This window comes from Centroberyx gerrardi, chromosome 5, assembly GCF_048128805.1.
Source record: "Centroberyx gerrardi isolate f3 chromosome 5, fCenGer3.hap1.cur.20231027, whole genome shotgun sequence".
In the NCBI taxonomy this organism is placed as follows: Eukaryota; Metazoa; Chordata; class Actinopteri; order Beryciformes; family Berycidae; genus Centroberyx; species Centroberyx gerrardi.
The window spans coordinates 2718487-2730151 of NC_136001.1; the positions used below are offsets into that span (position 1 = coordinate 2718487).

Here is an 11665-nt window from a genome sequence, read left to right on the forward strand (position 1 = left end):
TCTACTGCAAGCTTCCCATTTACGAAAAGGAAACGCATGATTTTTGAAGGCTAAAACAACTGTCCCATTGGAGTGTGTTGGAGCATGGTGAGAGGATGTAGCACAGCAGTAGGTTGCACAATACTTGTGTGATGGGTGAAATTATGGCTTGTACGTCATGCCACACAAAGTTTATACAGGGTCTGGGTGCAAAATAAGTTAACCTATCCTTTAATTTTTACCTTTCTGCAGATGCCAGACATCATAGAAATGTTGGATGTCCTTGTCCCTCAGGAACGTCTGTATCTGTGAGTGCCGGTCTGTGACAATGCTATCCAGTTTCACCCCCCGGTCCTCCAGAAGTGCAAGGCTTCTTTTGAGGCCTTCTTTCTCCATGTGGTAGCTCCCACCGACCTCGTTGCTCTATTTGAAACACAAAAACAAAAAGTGAAAACATGTTGGAGAATCATTACCACCTGTCTTCTTGAAACAAAGCACTAGTCTGACTGATCAAAATTTGGTCATCAATAAGACCAGTGCGCTGGTTTTAGTCCACACACGCCGATTACTAACCTGCACAAGCTGAAGATCAATGATTTTGTGTGTCTCAAGATTCATAACAGAATAACAGCCTTACTTGGCGGAGTGGCCTAAGAAGGCACAAACAGAGTTCCCAGCATGAGTTCAGTACAACACCACCAAAGAAATCTGGGCATATATCACAGACATGAAATTGAATTCACAACTTAATTATCAATAGATTGTAGAATTTTAAGTTTCACTTTTGTTTTCGTGACTGACTTTGATAGCGGTTAGACCACCCTCTAGTGGGGAAAAGCGGTATAAACGGGGTTGAGGAGGGAAGCACCACTGGTGAAAAAAAATGGCACCACCGTGACAACTCTAGGTGACACGCTGCGCAACATTTTTATGCCAGCTCTAATAAATATAATATGCTATAACGATAATGCAATGTTTAAGGATAATGTCAAATATAATATATACTGTATTTTGAGATGGTCAATGTGTTAAAAGTAGGTCCTGGGACAGTTTTGGGATGGTCGTGAAAAAAGTTAGTTTTAAGCCTTGATTGCCAGTATGTGAAGGGTTGGCAAAAAAAACCATAGATGAATATGACTGTGTTCTAACAGATTGGATCATCCCATGAATGGATGAATCCACTCCCACCATTCTAACTTGCTTTCACAATTGAGTTTACCAAATTACTAACCTGGGGAGTCTGCCCGCATGTCACCTCCGATGATGACTTTCTCCTGTTGGCATAGCTGCTGTAAGGTGACGTCCTGTTCTTGCCTCCATTTATGCACAATTGCCGGCTCAAGGTACATCCTGGCATGCCTGCGAAATGTGTTGTATTCAAAGGCCTTGAGACGCATTGCAGCCATGACCTGGTTTGGAAAAAATGAAACAGAGTTCAAGGGTTTAGTAGGATGCATTTATGACACAAAACCACACAAACTTCACATTCTGCATAGGTGGCTATTCAAATCAAACCAAATACCTTCTCCAGTTGAATGAATGATGAGCCAGTGAAGTACACAGCAGCTGAAAGTTGGAGGTTTCCCGCAGGAGTACTACCAATTATGGGCTGGCTTGTCCACTTCCTGCTGTACTGGCAATGGGGGCACAACTTGTCCACAGCCAGAAATGTCCCTCACCTCCTTGTTTGCAAGTCACACACCCTTTGGCATACTGGACAGAGCTCAAACAGCTGAAGGAGACAGTCCTCGAACACAATATATTTCGGGACGTCATAAATGGACCTTGAGTCTTGCCTTTACAAAGAAATATAAAGAACAGATTTTGTAGATAAGAGATATTGTTATTGTTAGCCTCCAAGTACACAGAAGTAGCTTGTGACAGCACCTTACTGTGAAAGCCAGTGTGTGTTTTTGGGTGTCAAGCTGACACTGATAATGGAGCAATACAGCACTAAAGGAACAATTTCTGATGAGGTGTGGAGCATTTGAAAATAACTTACGATGGGATTGTTGACTGAGTCAAGACGGTGGCAGAGTCACTCGGATTGTATGTTGAGTCGTCAGGTTCAGTGGACTCAACATCATCCTCAAGATCTTCTAGGAGCAGAAAATAACACGGAGACAAGCAGGGTTGTAATGGTGGATGTAAACAAATTGATGAGACCAGTGGCATCCTCTGATATGGAAGGTTAACAATGGGAACTAATGATTGCAGTTTAGAGATCAATAGCAAAGGTAGATGTTATTGAACCATTCCAACTTGCTGAATAGTAGCAGACTAGTTACATTATGAGTCATTGGAGGTGTGGGTTTCTTTGCAATTTGATGTCAGATTTTCTGCATTAGAATCATTGACTAACATTTCAGCCACAATTCTAGTCCCACCATGTAGAGAACACATTTCAGATCCAAGCAAGAAGTTATGTACAAGGCAATTGTTGACCCTGCCTTGTTCATTTAATTACCTTCAAAATCAAAGTCCAGGCGCGGCCTTTTGGCAGGACGAATGGGCTTCAGAGGTGTGGGTGAGAACAGTGGTGATTAGGGCTGGGTATCGTTTAAAAAATTACGATACCAGTACCAATACCAGTACCCTTAAAGTGGTACCGATACCAATAGAGTACTTCATTCGATACCTTTTTTTTACGTTTTGGTGGCATCTCGGCACGCTGAACTGCCAACTCCGTCACATACACCGCGCTCGACTTCACCACAGACTGTATGGGTTGTAGTTGCTGCGGTAGCGGGCCAATCACACATCGCATTAAATCGAAGAACGCTTCTGGTGATTGGCTGCGAGCAAAACCATACAAATAGTCATTTTATTCTAGATCTGTGTACAAAAAAGTATCGAATGCAGGTATCGTTTGACTGGAGAAGTTTTGATACTACTTGGTACTGGGTTATTTCGGTCGATACCTTAAAAGGTATCGAGTACCGATACCCAGCCCTAGTGGTGATGCAGACTCCAGGCGGCCAGTGGTGCCTACTCCAACAGTTACAGTGGGAACACTTGCTTGTGAAGCTATTTTGGAGACAATATATTGACTGATGACTGAAGAGTATACATCCATAAGCACATGCACAATGACACATTGGAAGTCATGAGACGTGATGTCAACAGTTTCCCATAAAACTAATTTATACTCACAAAATAATAAATTGTGTATTTTCTTGCAATATCACAAAGCAAATTATTTGGAAATAACCTTTACATGTGGCTAACATGTAGCATAACTAACCTCGGCTTCTTATATGACTTTTCAATGTTCCCCTGGAAAGCTGTGTCCCAACAGATCTCTTACAGGAGTCTGTCTGGCAGCCTACGTCCTTTTTAGAAGGGACTGGCAAACAGGATGCAACCTAAGGAAGACAGAATTGATATCAGGAAATTTAGTATAAATCAGTGACCTGATCAAATTAAGTGACATGTCCAGCAACTCAATACCTAACTGGATAACCTAACAACTGTCAAAGAAAATGCAACTTGTGGTTACATGTTAGCCAACTGATGGGCAACTTATCAAGCAAGTTGCATTTAATTCATAGTATTCTGTTACATCACCACACAGCCATCTTGGTAGGAAAATAACAGCCGATTGCAATACATTAACAGGTGATTATAATCAAATGACAGCCACAGCTGATGAGCTGTGTATGTGGTAAAGCACCATATTGGTAGGAAATGCATGTGACATGGAAGAGACAACTTAGCAGCATGGTAAATACACCACACACATACTAGTAGGAAGACCACACCCACATGCGCACATTTTTTCTGTACAGATTTGCGGGTTAGAGCACTTGTCTCACACCTATATTCAGTGTGTTGCATGTTTTGGCTAAGCTACTGGTAGCTAGCGCTAGCTAGCGCCGTCTAGCCAAGCTAATTTCAGTACTACAGCTGAACTGCGGCTATAACTAACAAAATAATAGATTTATCTCGCCACACAGGCTACTTACACACTGAATACTTGCAGATGAATCCCGGATGGTTGGTACTGATCCTGGTTTGAGTAAAAGCAAATCCGGCGATGTATTCAGCTTCGTTCATTAGGCACTCCGTTGAAAAGTGTGCAGAACACACCAACAAGTGGTGGCTGACTTTCGGAGGAATGCAGTTACTAAAAATAAACTGAAGCCACTGAGAACGAAGTCCCATATCTTTGGGAAGTCGATGTAAGGACTTGTTGGCTGATTTGCAGCCAGAAACAGAGCAGTTGGCGTTGCCTGATTTGCTTGTCATCTTTCTCATTAAGAGTCGCAGAGGTGAAATGGCGGACGCGGTCGGAGCTAGACTGAGCGAAGTCTGCAGGTGCTTGGGCGCGAATATGTTAATGAGTAGTTAGAGCTGATTGGTCGATTTTAGACAGTCCAGTGTCTACGTAGAAACTGGAGCAAAATCTGACTGGCTTGTACAAGGGGGCGTGTTTTATAGTTGGCGACTGTGGGGAAACGGCATAGTAACATGATTCCTGTTTTTTACTGTGATTACTTTACACCTCCAAGTACGAAAATCACAAGAAATACTAGGAATTGCCACTTACTAGGATACCCCCAAGCCCCCAGGAAGAGCTCTGGGCTGTGCGGCGATTTTGGCGTGGTGGCCAAGCTCGTATTGCAAGTCACGTGACGCCATGGGGCCCAAAAAGACTTTTTCCCATAGACATAAATGGGGAAAGAAACAGCTGTAAAACTCCGGGAAAATTTTTCTGGGTATCACTCAAAGTCAAAAACGACTCTTTGAATTATCAAGTTTTAAATCATTGGGTCCATTTTTCTTTGGAAGCCACCAAGAGCCATATAAAGCTGTATTTTCTGGAGGTCCGTGAACGCGCCTCTAGGCCACGGAACGCTCTGTGCGCATTCACCGCTTCTACTTCCAATGTTGACAAGCTATGCAGCTAGCTGATTGTTAGCGGAGGCTTTTAGCTGTATGTGATCAACCTAGATCACATTAAACTCAACCTACACGTCGGCCGACACTTACGTTTAACAGGCAAGACTTAAGAACAATAACGGATGGTTTCTATTTTGTTTTTGTTTCTCTCTTGATTAAATAGGTCGCTTGCAAGCTAGCTAGCTAACGTTATAACATTGCTGAAGTTTTTTTTTTCTTTTTTTTTTTCACCTTTATTTATTCAGGGGAGTTTCACTGAGAGCAATGCTCTCTTTTTCAGGAACGCCCTGATCACATTCACACCTGGAAGCTGATCAGTACAACCACAGTCTGATCTGCTGGCCACTGAGCAGCTCCACTGGAGCAGTTGGGGTTAAGGGCCTTGCTCAAGGGCACCTCAGTGGTGGTAATGAGGGAGGGGCAAGCGTTGCTTTTCACTTTCCCCACCCAGATTGATCCTGCCGGTCCGGGGGATTGAACCGACGACCTTCCGGTCACAAGCGGTCTTTAACCTTTAGGCCACCACTGCCTATGTAGTTAACCAGCTACATGTAGCATAAGCAGTTCTACTTACTATTATATTTTTATTTACATCTCAAAATTCTCAGTTTACAGACTATGCCTATGTAATTTTCTTTATCCTGTTAAAGTTCTGAATATATTTGAGCTTTGATGGTTCTAATTTCTTTTACTGTCTGTAAATTTAGAGTTAGATGTCCAATTTGAGTTAACCTGCTTGAGTTACTGATAATGACTATTATGTAAATGGAATTGAGTCTTCCAACTAGGTGTGTTTCTGGGCACTGCATAGGGAGATCAAGCTTATAGAAATTTTGCTATGACAGAGTCTAGACAGTATAACACTTGCAAACTCAAGTAAACCTTGGTGTGACACCAAACGAACCTAGAATATTCTCAATGATAATAATTTAAGATTTTTTTTTTCACTTGCAAACCTTGCATCTAAGTTGCATAATGCAAACCTATCTTCATACACTGTTTATATAGGACTGTTTGATCAGAGTACTAATATTTATGTCATGACTAAATGTTGTGAGGTGACCCACCTTTGATCCAGTGTAGTTCAGTCCCATGGATTAAAGCAATACATGCAGCAGAATAATAATGGCTACAAGTAATACTATCTCTACACTGAGGCAACAGCATGTTGGTTAACTTGGACTATGTGGTCTAGATGTGTGGCTTTAGTCAATATTGTCAGAAATTACTCACAAGGAAGAGACATTCAAAAAATGTATCAGTGTATATTCTGTAAGACTTGTATAAATAAAAACACTATTAGTAACATAATATTGATATTTGTGACTAGGAAAACATAATGCTGGTAAAATGTAATAACCAAGGTAAGATGGAGAAAAGTAATTTGAGGGCAATGGACTACAGAGTGATGACAAATAAGACTTATTTAAGAGATGATCCAAGACAAACTGTTATATGTAAAGTAAACATTTATTTCAAAATACGTTCCATTCTACATGTTCCATTTTATATGGGTGAAACATTCTCAGGAGTATCAAGCATTACAAGACAAAAAAAAAACAAAAAACACAATCATCTTTGAACTGGAACACTAGTTTATAACAGGTGGATATTTAGACAGCCCCGGTCCACAGAGAGCAGCTGTAATATGTCAGTACAAGGTAAGATTCAGTAAAAGCAAGGGGTTAAGAAATCTAATAAAGAAAGAAACTAGTGAAAAGGCCAGAACACATCATAAATAAGTTAATTTCTTTGGGAGCATTTTCCAGAGAAGTGTCAGTGGTTCTTGAAGAGCAGGAGTTTCTGTAACAGAAGAAACTGCAGTTAGTAACTGCAACTCAGTGTCTTACAGAGAACAGTTAGCATACATCATGATGATGATTACAGCACAGGGTGAAAAGTACTTAATTTGTGAAGCACTGGCTCCAGTAGAGGTGAAAAAGTCGCTACCAAGTCATTACTATCTGTGACCGATGTGAACCATCTCTCGTCGAAAATGCTCTAAATTAAGTTCAAAATGAATCTCCTCTCCTCCTCTGGTTAAGCGCGAGTAAACCCTTGACATGGACCTGGCTAGCGATGTGTGGCATGAACTTGACTCCCTGTGAGAAACACAAGACAACGTTCAACACAACAAGTGGAGCAACACGAGTGGAGCATAAATCACAAATGCAAAGTTTAGTCTATGATCTAACGTTAGCGAACATTTCTATCTTTAACTAAGTTAACTTGTTTAATGTTAACCCATGGATGTGTTAGCTGACTCCGTCTCGTTATGCTAACCGTTATTACCAACGTTAGCTTAGCTCAACTTTATCCAGACTGAATCACTTCACATCGGATGTAAGATTTATACAAATAAAGCAAATGTTCTGTGAATAAATGAGTCATACCTGGACGATGGTTTCCCCGAAGAGCCGAGTCTGCAGCAGCAACAGTCAATCAGAACCTAGAACCTAGAAAGCTGCACATGAACGCGCCGTCGTCACGGTCGCTACGAGAACGCCACTAGACTCGTTCATGTGGGATAGGCGGGGCCAAGAAAAACACTACTGCGCAGGTGCTGTGGACACGGAAGTAGGATGCGTAAAAACTTTTTCGGCGTATGTGCTGGGTGAGCAACTTTCATTGGAATGAATGGGCCGCCATCTTTGAATGCCTCATCCATAGTTTAATACATCCATGGATACCCCCCCCTTTAACATCAGAAGACAGATCTATATCAATTCCAATCGACAAATGGTCCATAGACATAAATAACCCTCATCATGAAATCAATTGGCAAAATATATGCAATAACATATTTTCAATGACATGCAATTCCAAAACCCAACTAATATTTATTTTTATTTATACAGTTTAAAGTTACAGGGACAGTGCACATTAATAAACATTTCTGTAAATGTGCCAGCTTAGCCATCTTGGCTAATTTTCAACTGCAGTCCCTGGGCAGGTGTAATGACAGCTACAAAAGACACATAAAATACATTAAATCAGGAACAGCAATACTGTACATATAGCAGAGCACACTTCATAAGAACACATAAAATACTTTAAAACAAGGACAACAATACATAAAACAAAGCACGCTTCAGATTATTTGAATAAGTTACAGAGTATGGTCACACACTTGATTGTCTTTTAACCATGATTTTAAATTAATTTTAAATGAACAATATGTGTCACAGTCTCTGATAAGTGTTGGCAGACTGTTCCATGTGTGAGCTGCTCTCACTGAAAAAGCTGACTGTCCGAAGGCAGTCCTCCTCATAGGTATTATACAATCCCCTCTTGCCACAGACCTAGTATGTCTATCATTAGTTGTTTTCTGCTTTATAAAAGCACTAAGAGGGGGAGGAGCCAAGCCATGCAGAATCTTATAGACAAGACAAGCGTCTGTAAATTTGATAAGATTGTCCCAGCTCAGTAAATTATGATTTCTTAGGCAGTAACAATGGTGATGGGTGTTTGGCTTCCTGTCAAGCACCTTAAGAGCCTGGTGGTATACTGACTGTACAGGTTTGAGTGTTGTACAGGAGGCTTGTGCCCAGCTAGTCAAACAGTATGACAAATATGACATGATCATGGCATTAAAATATAGTGTTGCTGCCTTAGTAGTTAGACAGTTTCTGATATGGCGGAAATTTGACAAGTTGAACTTTACTACATTTGTTACCATCTTAATTTGTTTTTTAAATGTAAGATTAGAATCAATTGTTACACCAAGATATTTGAAATCAGATACCACTGTCAGCTTTTCCCCTGCAACATAACGTTAGGTGTGAGATTATCTGTTGACCTCTTAGTGAAGAACATACAAACTGTTTTCTTTATGTTTAAGTGAAGACAGGAGTTATTAAGCCACTGTGTGACATAGGCCATCACTGCCGTGAGCTTACATGCAGCTTGCTGTTTGGTCGCTGCATGTACATAAATGACAGTATCATCTGCGTACATTTGAATCTCAGACTCATTGCATACAGTGGGAAGATCATTTATGTAAAGGCTAAACAACAGGGGCCCCAGACTTGATCCCTGAGGTACACCGATATCACAACTAAGGGCTGATGACAGCTCCCCATTTATCTTAACCCTCTGTGCTCTGCCTTCCAGATAGGATTGCATCCATTTAATAGCATTCGGGGAGAAGTTGAACATTGAAAGCTTTGCAAGTAGGACATCATGATCCACAGTGTCAAAGGCTTTCTTTAGATCTAAGAATATGGCCCCAACAACTCCCCCCTTATCTAGTTTAGATTTCATATTCTCCAGGAGAAAGCAGTTAGCAGTTTCCGTTGAATGGTTAGATCTAAAACCAAACTGCATGGGATGCAGTCTGAAAGTGCTTTTGTTAAGGTGGCTAGTAAGTTGTTCTGCTACATATCTTTCAATTACCTTTGACACGATAGGTACTATGCTAATTGGCCTGTAATTGCATACCTCTGAAGGACCACCTGTTTTGTAAATAGGTGTTATTATAGCTGTCTTCCATGCTCTTGGGAAGACCCCTTCATTAATGGATCTATTGATAACATTTGTTATTGGACCAGACAAACACTCATTAAACATTTTCAGGAACATTGTGTCCAGTCCATACACATCTTTGGCTTTGGAATTCTTTAGGGAGTTTATAATCATTCTTACTTTTGTTTCAGAAATTTCCCTAATCTCAAACACAGGTTGATTGTAATTTACAGGCATCATACTTAGTAGATTGGTGGAGGAGCTCTGTATTAGTGTCTGTACTGATTCCACAAAATATGAATTAAAAGTTGCTGCTATTTGAGCTTCATCCTGTGTAATACTGCCATTCACACAGATTTCAAGGCACTTTTCATTACCAGTATGATGTTTCCCTGTCAACCTCTTTAAGTTCTCCCAAATCAATTTGGAATTTCCCTTTGCTTGGTCAATGATATTAATAAAAAATTTTGCTTTTGCTTTCCTAATTTCTTTTGTTACCTTATTTTGTAGTCCCACAAACTTTAATCTATCAGTAACTAATTTTGATTTTAGAGCTGCTTTCAGTGCCGCATCACGTTCTCTCATCAATTTATGTATGTCACCACTTAACCATGGAAGAGCGTTTTTTTGTCTGCGGTCAGGTTTAGTTTTCCTTAAAAAAGTATTCATTATACATTGGATTGTGGACAAAAAGACCTGGCAGTCAGACTCAACATCAGAATAAGACAGAATATTATTCCATTTAATCCCTTTAATTGCATTTTCAAAGTTATTTTGTTCTCCCTTAGGTATTCTGAGCTGACTGGGCTTTCTTACATCACAAGGACTAAGGCGCTTTTTGGACAATTTCCTAACTACAAGGGTTAAGTTATGATCAGATAACCCAGTGATCATATTAAATGTTTTGACAATTCTCTCTGGTTTATTACTGAATATCAAGTCTATCTGTGTTTTTGACAACTGTGTTATTCTTGTTGGTCCCTTAATTAGCTGTGTCAGGTCAAAGATATTTGTAATTCGTTTAAGAGCACTTCTATTGCATTTATCTTCCCAATTTATGTTAAAATCCCCCATTAAAATTACCTCTTTGTCGAAATTACATTCTTTTAGTATACTGCTTAATTGGTCAAAAAAAGTAGTTTTGGAAGAGGGTGGTCTATACAAACCAACAAGGGTGAAAGACATTTGTGGAGATAATGTAATATTAAGTCCAATACATTCAAGTCCATTATCACATCGCCACTGGATTTGACGGCAACTGATATTATCTCTGACATAAAACATTATCCCCCCTCCTCTTCCTTCAGGTCTGTCCCTCCTGTAGATATTGTAGCCCGGGACGCTTAGTGCTGCACTTGGAGAGTTTTTATGTAGCCAGGTCTCTGATAGACACAGGTAATCCAAATTCGAGTCTGCGATAAGATGTTGAATTTGTTTACTTTTCCCAGTGACACTGCGAATGTTTATACACTATAAAGTCCTTCATAGAACCCACATTACCACCCGCAAACTTTTCTGCCTCGGTTTCACCCAAAGTAATACATGTCCACACTGTCCAACCTCAACAGATTATTATTTCCACGCTCTCTGGTTCTGCCAATATGTTCATAAGTTCTGGTTGGAGGTCATGGGCAAGCTCTCTGAAATCCTCGGCCTCGGCATCTCTTTATGCCCCACCATTTCATTATTGGGTGACATCTCCACATTACAACCTCCTAAACATCACCCTTCACATAATATCATTAACCATTGCCAAGAAGACCATATTACTAAATTGGAAAGCCAGGAAAAAAACTATCCACAAACCACCGGCTCAACTTGCTTACAGACCACTCAAACCTGGAGAAACTCACAGCATCCTTTAAAAATAACATCAAATCTTTTGAAGATACCTGGTCCCCCTTTCTATAATACCTTAAGCGCTGATTCCTCTTTCCACAACTGATCCACAATACTAAACACTAACATACCCATACAACAATAGTTAAACAAGAATTAACCAAGCAATGTGCTTGGTTAATTTGATTAGAAATAGCTTTACATTTATTCTTTTCTGAATAAATAAGAGTTTGGTACTTGCACCCACAAACCTTTGGCTTGTGTAGCAGCTGGCCTCTCTGCTGGACCAGACTCACATACAGCCACAGAGGGTAGGCTGCATAGGCAGATTACTATTATTACTGTTTTCTTTAAGTAAATAAGAAGCCATTTTACATAATAAAATATCAAATTAAATGTGTATATATTAATAAATGTGTACATTAATAAATCATACTGTTAGTAATTGTATCAGAATTTATGTTTGTCTGAGCATCCCAGG

General features: G+C 40.1%; 1 long non-coding RNA gene across 1 annotated transcript; it reads right to left on the reverse strand.

The window, feature by feature from the left end:
- Window positions 1-317: 317 nt before the first annotated feature.
- On the reverse strand, window positions 318-1592 carry LOC144539321 (uncharacterized). The gene is made up of 4 exons (XR_013504861.1): window positions 1502-1592; window positions 1211-1388; window positions 553-629; window positions 318-402 (listed from the first exon to the last, which is right to left on the reverse strand). It is a non-coding gene; the product is annotated as an uncharacterized LOC144539321 (long non-coding RNA).
- Between the last annotated feature and the right edge of the window lie 10073 nt (window positions 1593-11665).